Genomic DNA, 9,213 nt, shown 5'->3' with positions numbered 1-9,213 from the left:
GCCTCCGTTGTAGAATCCGCAATGACAGACTCTTTGAAACTTCTCCAGCTAACCGCACCACCATTACTAATGAAAAAAAAGCCAGCCTGGGATTTCATATCATCCCTATCGGTTTGAAAGCTCGAATCCGTGTAACCCTTAACATATAACTCGGAGTCTCCTTCAAATACCAAGAATGAATCCTTAGTCCTTCTTAAGTATTTTAGGATATTCTAGACGACTATCCAATGACTCTCACCTGTATTGTCTTGATATCTGCTTGTCATGGTCAAAGCATATGAGACATCGGGACGAGTGCATATCATGGCATACATGATTGATCCAACAGCGGAAGCATAAGGGATCAATTTCATGCATTCAACATCTTGAGGTTCAGTGGGTGATTGAGACTTGCTCAAGGTAATTCCACTGCCCATTGGAATAAGGCCCCTCTTGGACTTATCCATGCTGAAACGTCGAAGAATATTATCAATATAAAATTCCTGACTTAATGCCAATATCCGTTTAGATCTATCTCTACAAATTCGGATACCTAATATGCGTTGTGATTCTCCTAAATCTTTCATCTGGAAATGATTTTCCAACCACCCTTTTATGGAGGTAAGCATTGGTACATCATTCCCAATGAGCAGTATGTCATCTACATACACTATAAGGAAGATAACTTTGCTCCCACTGAATTTCATGTATAAACACGGTTCCTCGACACTTCGAGTGAAACTATTCTCTTTTATAACATGATCAAAACGATGATTCCAACTTCTTGATGCTTGCTTAAGACCATAGATGGATCGCTTAAGCTTGCATACCTTGTTAGGATTTTTTGGATTTACAAAACCCTCTAGTTGTGTCATGTACACTTCCTCCTATAAATACCCATTTAGGAAGGCGGTTTTGACATCCATTTTCCATATTTCATAGTCATGAAATGCGGCAATCGCTAACATAATCCGAATGGACCTTAGCATGGATACGGGGGCAAAAGTTTCGTCATAGTGGAGACCATGAACTTGGGTGAAACCCTTTGCAACTAACCTTGCCTTGTAGACATCATCATGTCCTTCTATGCCATTCTTTACTTTAAAGATCCATTTGCATTGAAGAGATCTCACATCTTTAGGCAAATCAACCAAGTCCCAAACTTGATTTTCATGCATATAATTTATTTCGGATTGTATGGCTTCTTGCCATAAAGTTGAATTTGGAATAGAGATTGCGGCTTTGTAGGTTACGGGCTCATCACTTTCAAAAAGTAAGACATCCATATCATCAACCATCTCGATGATACCCACGTATCTATCGGGTTGGTGACTAATCCTTTCTGACCTCCGAGGTTCTGAAGGAGTAACAACAGATTTAGACGATGAAGGAACATCTTCTTGCGTCTCTTCTTCAGTTTGTGGCTCTTGAAATTCATCGAGTTCAAATTTTCTCCCACTCTGTCTCTTAGAAATAAACTCATTTTCTAAGAAGGCAGCCTCACGAGCCACAAATACTTTGTTCTCATGACAGATGTAGAAGTAAAAGCCATGTGTTTCCTTTGGATAACCTACAAAGATGCATTTTTCGGATCTTGGGGCTAGCTTATTGTCGGTCTTGAATTTGACATAAGTATCACAACCCCAAATCTTCAAATAAGACAAATTAATGACCTTCCCTTTCCACATCTCATATGGAGTCTTCTCGATGGCTTTAGTCTGGCTACGATTGAGCGAGTGAACGACCGATTGAAGAGCAAATCCCCAAAATGAATCTGGTAAATCAGTTTGACTCATCATTGATCGAACCATATCAAACAAGGTTCAATTTCTCCTCTCGGCAACACCATTTAGTTGTGGTGTACCAGGTGGAGTGAGTTGTGACACAATGCCGCATCCTTTTAAGTGTGAATCAAATTCATTACTAAGATATTCACCACCACGATCGGATCGTAGTGCTATAATCTTCTTGTTCAATTGGTTCTCTACTTCGTTTTGAAATTGTTTGAATTTATCAAAAGCTTCACTTTTATACTTTATTAAGTAGACATACCCATATCTACTTAAGTCATCGGTAAAAGTGATAAAGTAGTCATAATTTCCTCTAGCGGTGATAGTCATTGGACCGCTTACATCGGTATGTATAAGGGCCAACAATTCACTTGCTCGTGTTCCTTTACCACTAAAAGGATTACGCGTCATTTTCCCTAGAAGACATGATTCACATATACCAAATGATTGAAAATCAAATGATTTAATTACACTAGTCGACACTAGTCTTTTAATGCGCTTTTCATTTATGTGACCTAATCGACAATGCCAAATGTACTATTCATTTGGGTCACTTGTTTTGAGTCTTTTTGATTATATGTTATAGATATCTTTGCTTGAGTTAGAAGTTTCAAGAACATAAATGCCATTAATTGAAGTTCCTTCGCCTATGGCCAAGTCATTTCTAGAAATTACATAACAATTGTTCTTAATAGCAAAAGAAAAACCTTCCATGTCTAACATGGCAACGGAAATGATGTTCTTAGATAAAGAAGGTACAAAAAAACAATTATGTAAGTACAACTGAAAGCCATTAGCTAAAACAAGTACATAAGTCCCTCTTGAAGTGGCGGCTACCCTAGCTCCATTTCCTAGTCGGAGATCCACATCACCCTTGTTTAGCTTTTCCATGTTTCTAAGCCCCTGTAAATGATTACAAAGGTGAGAACCACAACCGGTATCCAATACCCATGTTGAGGTGGAAGTAAAATTTATATCGATAACAAAGATTTCGAAAGAAATATTACCAAGTGGAATGTCAAGTGTTCAAGTCCATCATTGATATCTCCCAAAAATATGGGGCAATTCCTCACCCAATGTCCCATGCCATGACAATAAAGGCATATATTATTGGTAGTCCCACTAGCCATTTTATCCCTATGGTTCGATTTAGACCACTTACTTTTCTTCCTCTTTTTGAATTTTCTCTTGTTGGTTGCAAGCTTTTTGCTAAAACTCCCACTAGCTTCATCATTTCTCCTTGCTTCCAAAGACAAGGATCCCATGGTTTTAGGGAGGTTGTCTTCACAAAACTTATCCACTAAGTTGCTAGGTTTGATGGGAGGTGAGGAAGTGGTAATAAAGTTAAGGATTCCATCGGGACCAATGCCAAAATGAATTTCTCTAGTCGTATCAAGGTTGTTTAGTGAGCATATTTCGTCAAAGGATTTGTGACATGATTCAATGGTGATCAGTGTTAAAGAACTAGATGTGTCCATAGCGGTATATCAAAATAACTACAAAACGGAGATGAAGGAAATAATTAACATTTATCGTTTTAAATAATCTTGCAAACATTTTGAACAAGTTTAGCATTTATATAGTGACCTCTACCCAACTATTATAAATGATTCCGAGATCCATCTTTATACAAATATTTTTTTTTTGGTTACACCATCTTTATACAAATATGGGCACGGGAAAACCGATACATCCCATACTTATGTAAATTTGGTGAATTAACTCTTTAGTTGATTCTACTTTAGAACTCTCGGTTGATGAATTTCATAAAACCCATCCCTGGCCCCGGAACATAAGACTAGTCATAATATTCCGTTGAGACCAACCAAATTTCGTGTGTAATAACGTTTTATTACTCCACTTACCTAATGAAAAATGAAAGCACCTCGGGAAAACCGAATCTACCCCAAATGTCACGGGAATTCATGGGTCCTACTATTGGTAAGGCTAATCTCAATTTTAAATTTAATGAGAGGTCATGTAAATTTATTATCTATCTCGTTTAGTGAACTAAATCGGAGAACTATCGATAATTGTAATTGACACGGTCGATGACTCGATAAGAATAGATATGCATGTAAAGTTATGGCGATTTGGCAATGCATGCAACATATGAAGAGAAATGCAAAGCAAATAATAAATTCCTAATATGGCCTTCCTAAAATAGAAAAAAAAATCTATTACAAATTCGAAAACCAACTCCATTGGTCCCTTGATCTTCAAGTGACACGCCTCCCAAGAACAACGTCTTCGTCATAACGCTTTTCCGAATAGCACCGACTTGAAGGAACTCCGGAATTAAAAATAGTAATGAAATTACATAGCTTTTGCATTATACATATAAAATGGAAAAATTTAGTAAAAGTAAAAGTGATGCGAGATTACATTAAATTACAACTGTATCGATATCCCCTTACATTACGGGAAATATCAATAAAAACTAAGGCCATACTAAGATAAAATTACATAATTCAAAATTATATAAATAAAATATGACATTTATCAATAAAATATGCAGCATTATAATATGTATTTAACATGCCAAATTATGTGTCAAATCGCCCTATTTAAACTTATATCGTAAATATAACCCGGTTTTATGGATATTCGCGATTTTTAACTTATAAAAATCGCAAAATAACACTAAAATCAAAATTTATCCCAAGTGAATTATCCTAACTCTCTTAGGACTCAAAAATTAGTCATCACTCAATTTTTGACAATAATTCAACTTGGTATTACAATCATGCTCATATATGACCCTAAAATCATAACTTTTATGAAATAAATCCAAATTAAATTACAATAATTTCAAATTTTGAATTTTAAATTTTTTAACATTCTAGAATATTTCCATGACACTCATAATGTCAAAAATCAAGGTTAAAATTTTCGAATTTATTTCGAGAAAAATATAGTTGCGATTTATCGGTTTTATCAAATAAAACATCTAAAGCATATGAAAATTAATCTAATTAATGTTTCAACTTTAGATCTGATATTTGGGATATAAATAAAACCCAAAAAATAATTTTCTCATGTCATGTAATTCGTTTTAGCTATTTTTTGCTAAAAAAGACACTATTTATGTCATTTTTACTCTAAAAACTCATAAATCATGCAAAATGAATCTTGTTCATCTCAAATTTTACACACAGTGAGTAAAATATACATGACAACATATTAAAATTTCATGGCCACTTTCGAAGTTTAACTATTTTTAACCATTTTACCTTCATTTATTCCATTTTTATCATATAAAAATCATAAATCATGGAAAATAATAAAATTTATACGAAATTTTACATACAATAAGTAAAATATGCATGTGAGGTCATATAAACATTTCACGGTCAGAAACTAAGTCTAACTATTTTTAGCATTTTAAATACCATTTTACTCATTAAAATGTAATAAAATCACTAAAAATCATTAAACTGAGCAATAAAATACCATAAATTATCAAAATGACCTAAATACATTTTCGGACCAGAATATATTAACATGCAAATGATTTCGTGAATTTATCTAATAAATCAAAAAATACTAGTTTTATTTAAGTTACAAATAACTCGAAAAAACTATAAATCGATTATGCATGCAACATCCTATGCTCTGATACCAATTGAAGATGAATTAGATTATGAGACGGTATCTTACCTTAAGGCGATTAATTGAGATGACTTCCTTTCTCCTCCCTTTTAGATCTCCCTCTATCAGTCTATCTCACTAAATTAATTGTGAGGTTTGTAAAAGTTAAAAGCGAATTATGAATAGAACAAGTCTTGTATTTATACTAGTAGAAGCTAGGTTATTGGGAAGGTAATAGGAAACTTCCTATTTTATATTATGTACCATTATTATTATGATTATGTAATCCTACTATTATTATTAATATTATTAATATTAGTACTACACGAGTATACTACGCACGCGGCCCAATGCAATGGCCCAACATGAAAGTTCCATAACCATGTTTATTAGACTGTTCTAATAATAAAACTAATTTACCACTACTACACATACCTTGCATTAATGACGCTTTTTCAAGCGTTTTTCGACGCTTTAAAGCGTCAAATTTTTGTTTATCGACGCTTTAAGAAAGCGTCAATTTTTTGGCCGTCGCTATTTTTTGATGCTTTTTTTTGTCAGCAAATTTGACGCTTTTAAGCGTCTTCATGGACTATTGACGCTTTTAGTTGTCAATAAATTTGACGCTTTTAAGCGTCTTCAATGACCGTCGATGCTTTTTTGGGTCAACAAGTTTGAAGCTTTTAAGCGTCTTCATTGACTATTGACGCTTTTATTTGTCAACAAATTTGACGCTTTTTAGCGTCTTCATTGACTATTGACGGTTTTATTTGTCAACAAGTTTGACGCTTTTAAGCGTCTTAAGCGACTATTGATGCTTTTATGTGTCACTCGACGAGACGGAATTAGGCGTCAACTATTTATATATTGACATTTCTTATTGTCACGGTATAATTTCGGCTATTAGATTTTTGAGAATTTGATTTCTTAATAAAATCGTAGAGATTAATTAAATAGACCTATAATTCTACATTCAAAACACCCTTGTTGTAGTAATAACAAATGTAGGCGTTCACTCTAAAAAAATTGTTCTCATCTTTTTGCTGGATTAGATACAATTTCACACAAAAAGATCATCTAGTAATCTACTCTATTGCTCTCATCTTTTTGCTGGATTAGAAGTTCCCCTCTTCTCATGTTTCTCTTAGCTGGTCTATTAAATACTTTTGCCAACCTGTTAAATGTAAACAAATAATAATATTAACTATCCTTAATACTTAATTGCCCCAAAAACTAAATAGCACAAAAAGTTAGCGTACTTATATAATTGATGCAAAGGTCATGATGAGAAAAAAAAATGAAGCAATACTTCACGTTTGGATTATGCAAATAACATTGACAACTCAAGTGACCCATTTGCTATTTCTATATCTGCCAGCAAATATATAACTTTTGTTTATTGAGAATTTCTGTGAGTGCTTACCATTATACACCTGTACTTATATCGATATCAAATATTTCTGCATAGTGCTTCCGTAAAAAACATTTCTTATTCTCATCATCAACAAACATTGCATATAACTGTTTAATATAACTGTTTATCTGAACAGAATACTGAAAATCCTCGCTTGGTTGGAGTACCATAGAATTTCATTATGCTGAAGTTAGCAAACATGTCATCTTACTAAGTTTGCATAAATTATTGGATGTTAGTTATGTGTTAGAGGCCAAATGCGATTACAAGGCATTTACCAAATATGAACAAAAAATGTAATGTACCTTTTTCCGCAATCTTTTGTTTCGTATTTTTGGATTTTCAGTCCTAGTATTTGCCTTGTTTATCATCTTCGCATCAGCTACCAATGAACTCCAAAAAAGACCTACAAACAAATTAAATCAAGAAGTCATAATTATCAAGGAACTTGGATTACTGAAGCTCCAATAACAACATCGACTTCTATACCAGATATATAGCTTCATAAGAAGATTTTTAGTTTTGACTTCCTTCCACTTTGTGACGGAAACAAACGAACATTAAAGGCATCAAAAGAGTCTTACTCATAGCGAATGAATAATGTTGAAATTTTGTATTGGACTGGCATTCAAAAGAGCCATAAATGGGAAACCCGTAAGCAGAAAAGAAGTGGTAAATCCTTAAATCAATAAAGAAAAGATCTTTAATATTACAAGTTTAAAATGAATTTGCACAGGAGCTGTGCACAGCATAAAAGCATCAATCCAAACGAAAAACAGAGGAAATATTTTTATTTTTTTGTCATTGCTCTTGAACAATAAGCTAGTATACTTGTACACTTTCATTTTGTTGTCATTGCTCTTGAACAAGAATCAGTCGTGCCAAGTTAACATCTTTCACGCATATAGCCTTCGATTACATCCAAGATAAGACGCGGTCATTGAACCTGCTAATTTAGTACTCTATAGTTTATAGTATAAAAAACAAAAATAAAAGTTTGCACAACCAAGATGAACTGTACATATGCAACTCAAAACTGACACCAATTCCCCTTTTGAATTCATATTTCCATACAAATATCCAATGTTAGAAGTAAGAGAAATGGTTACCAATTCTTTGATCAGTATATTTGATAGTGACATGCCTGAAAACAGCCCTTCAATCAGGTCTAGCAAAATGTGTCTTGACCTTAGTCCCAGTGACAATATTCATGCCATTCTTAAAATGATGTAGGGACTGAAGCATGGCGATCAAAGTTGACCTGACATCGATCATAAACGGGGTATATCAATAACATTGACTAAACCTGCCACTCTACCAGTCCACCCATGGTACAAGATACAATGACAGGCGACACATAAATATGTCAGTGTTTCATTTAGTGCATATGAGTGGAATTGAACATACCCGCTGCATTTTCATAAATATGCAGCACTGAGAAGCCGAAACTCGCTTAATTTTTTTACAGACGCAAACTATCATATAATTAAACCGTTCATAGAAGGAAGTCCAAAAGAAACATCTTAGGTCAATCACTGATTCACTCTTAGTACACAAATCAACAAACTAGTGACTATCTTTCATTTAGAACACAATACCTTTTGTATCCCGATGATAAAAAAATTCAACATGAGTTCTAAGTCGAGAACTTCATTTTAACCAAAAATTATTGTTCAGTCACTACTCCATATTTGCTATCTGTAAATGACAAAGTTAAGTCCCAGTTTCATAGATTACTTGAAAGGGAAAAAAAGGAAACATGGGCGAGAAATTGAGAATGACTGACAGCTTACTTGTATAGGAGACGCAACCCAATATCCCCTTTACTACCACCTTGCTTCTTGGGCAAAAGCGTCTGGTGTGAATGTTTGGCAATATGCCCCCGTTGGCCCGCGCAGCTCCTCATCATTTCGTACAGCCAGTTGTATATGTCGTGGCATTATTTTGTTCTTCTTCTTGTTCCTCGTTGCATTACCAGCCAACTCCAACACCTACCAACACATACCTTTGGTGATTCAATTCCATATATGATTTTGAATTATTCAATATAAACTTGATTTAAGAAAATCATTGCTGCAGTCCTGGCCAGTTTAATGTATCAGCTATGGACTGTCAGGAACAAGTGCAGAATCGAAGGGGTGATGCCAACCCCAGATATTGTTGTGAGGAAGTGTCAGGAAGAAGTTAGAATGCGAGTTTGATGTATTAGACCTCAATCAAAAATTCGAAATGTTAACAATTGGATGAGTAGTCTATGTTTAGTTTAATGGTGAATGCAAGCTAAGAGGACTTAGCAGAATTGTACTGATATTTTTGAACTTAATGAGAACTTACACTTTCCAAAAAAAAAAAAAAAAACAATTGTCTACAGTGGTTTTTGAACCCGCGATTTCCGAAACAATATACGGAGTATAGCTGAGCATTCTTCAAGTAAATGCA

At 34.2% G+C, this 9,213-nt stretch overlaps 2 long non-coding RNA genes across 2 annotated transcripts; both read right to left on the bottom strand.

Moving 5' to 3' along the window:
* Window positions 1-6,448: 6,448 nt before the first annotated feature.
* On the bottom strand, window positions 6,449-7,426 carry LOC141640540 (uncharacterized). The gene is made up of 3 exons (XR_012543040.1): window positions 7,359-7,426; window positions 7,080-7,180; window positions 6,449-6,534 (listed from the first exon to the last, which is right to left on the bottom strand). It is a non-coding gene; the product is annotated as an uncharacterized LOC141640540 (long non-coding RNA).
* Window positions 7,427-7,589: 163 nt separating this feature from the next.
* LOC141640534 (uncharacterized) lies at window positions 7,590-8,656 on the bottom strand. Its single transcript, XR_012543036.1, has 3 exons — window positions 8,568-8,656; window positions 8,373-8,472; window positions 7,590-8,035 (listed from the first exon to the last, which is right to left on the bottom strand). It is a non-coding gene; the product is annotated as an uncharacterized LOC141640534 (long non-coding RNA).
* Window positions 8,657-9,213: the final 557 nt, after the last annotated feature.

The sequence above is a fragment of the Silene latifolia genome, unplaced genomic scaffold (assembly GCF_048544455.1).
Source record: "Silene latifolia isolate original U9 population unplaced genomic scaffold, ASM4854445v1 scaffold_88, whole genome shotgun sequence".
NCBI lineage: Eukaryota > Viridiplantae > Streptophyta > Magnoliopsida > Caryophyllales > Caryophyllaceae > Silene > Silene latifolia.
The sequence above is the reverse complement of the archived record's forward strand: the minus strand, read 5'-3'. Positions and strand labels throughout refer to the sequence as shown.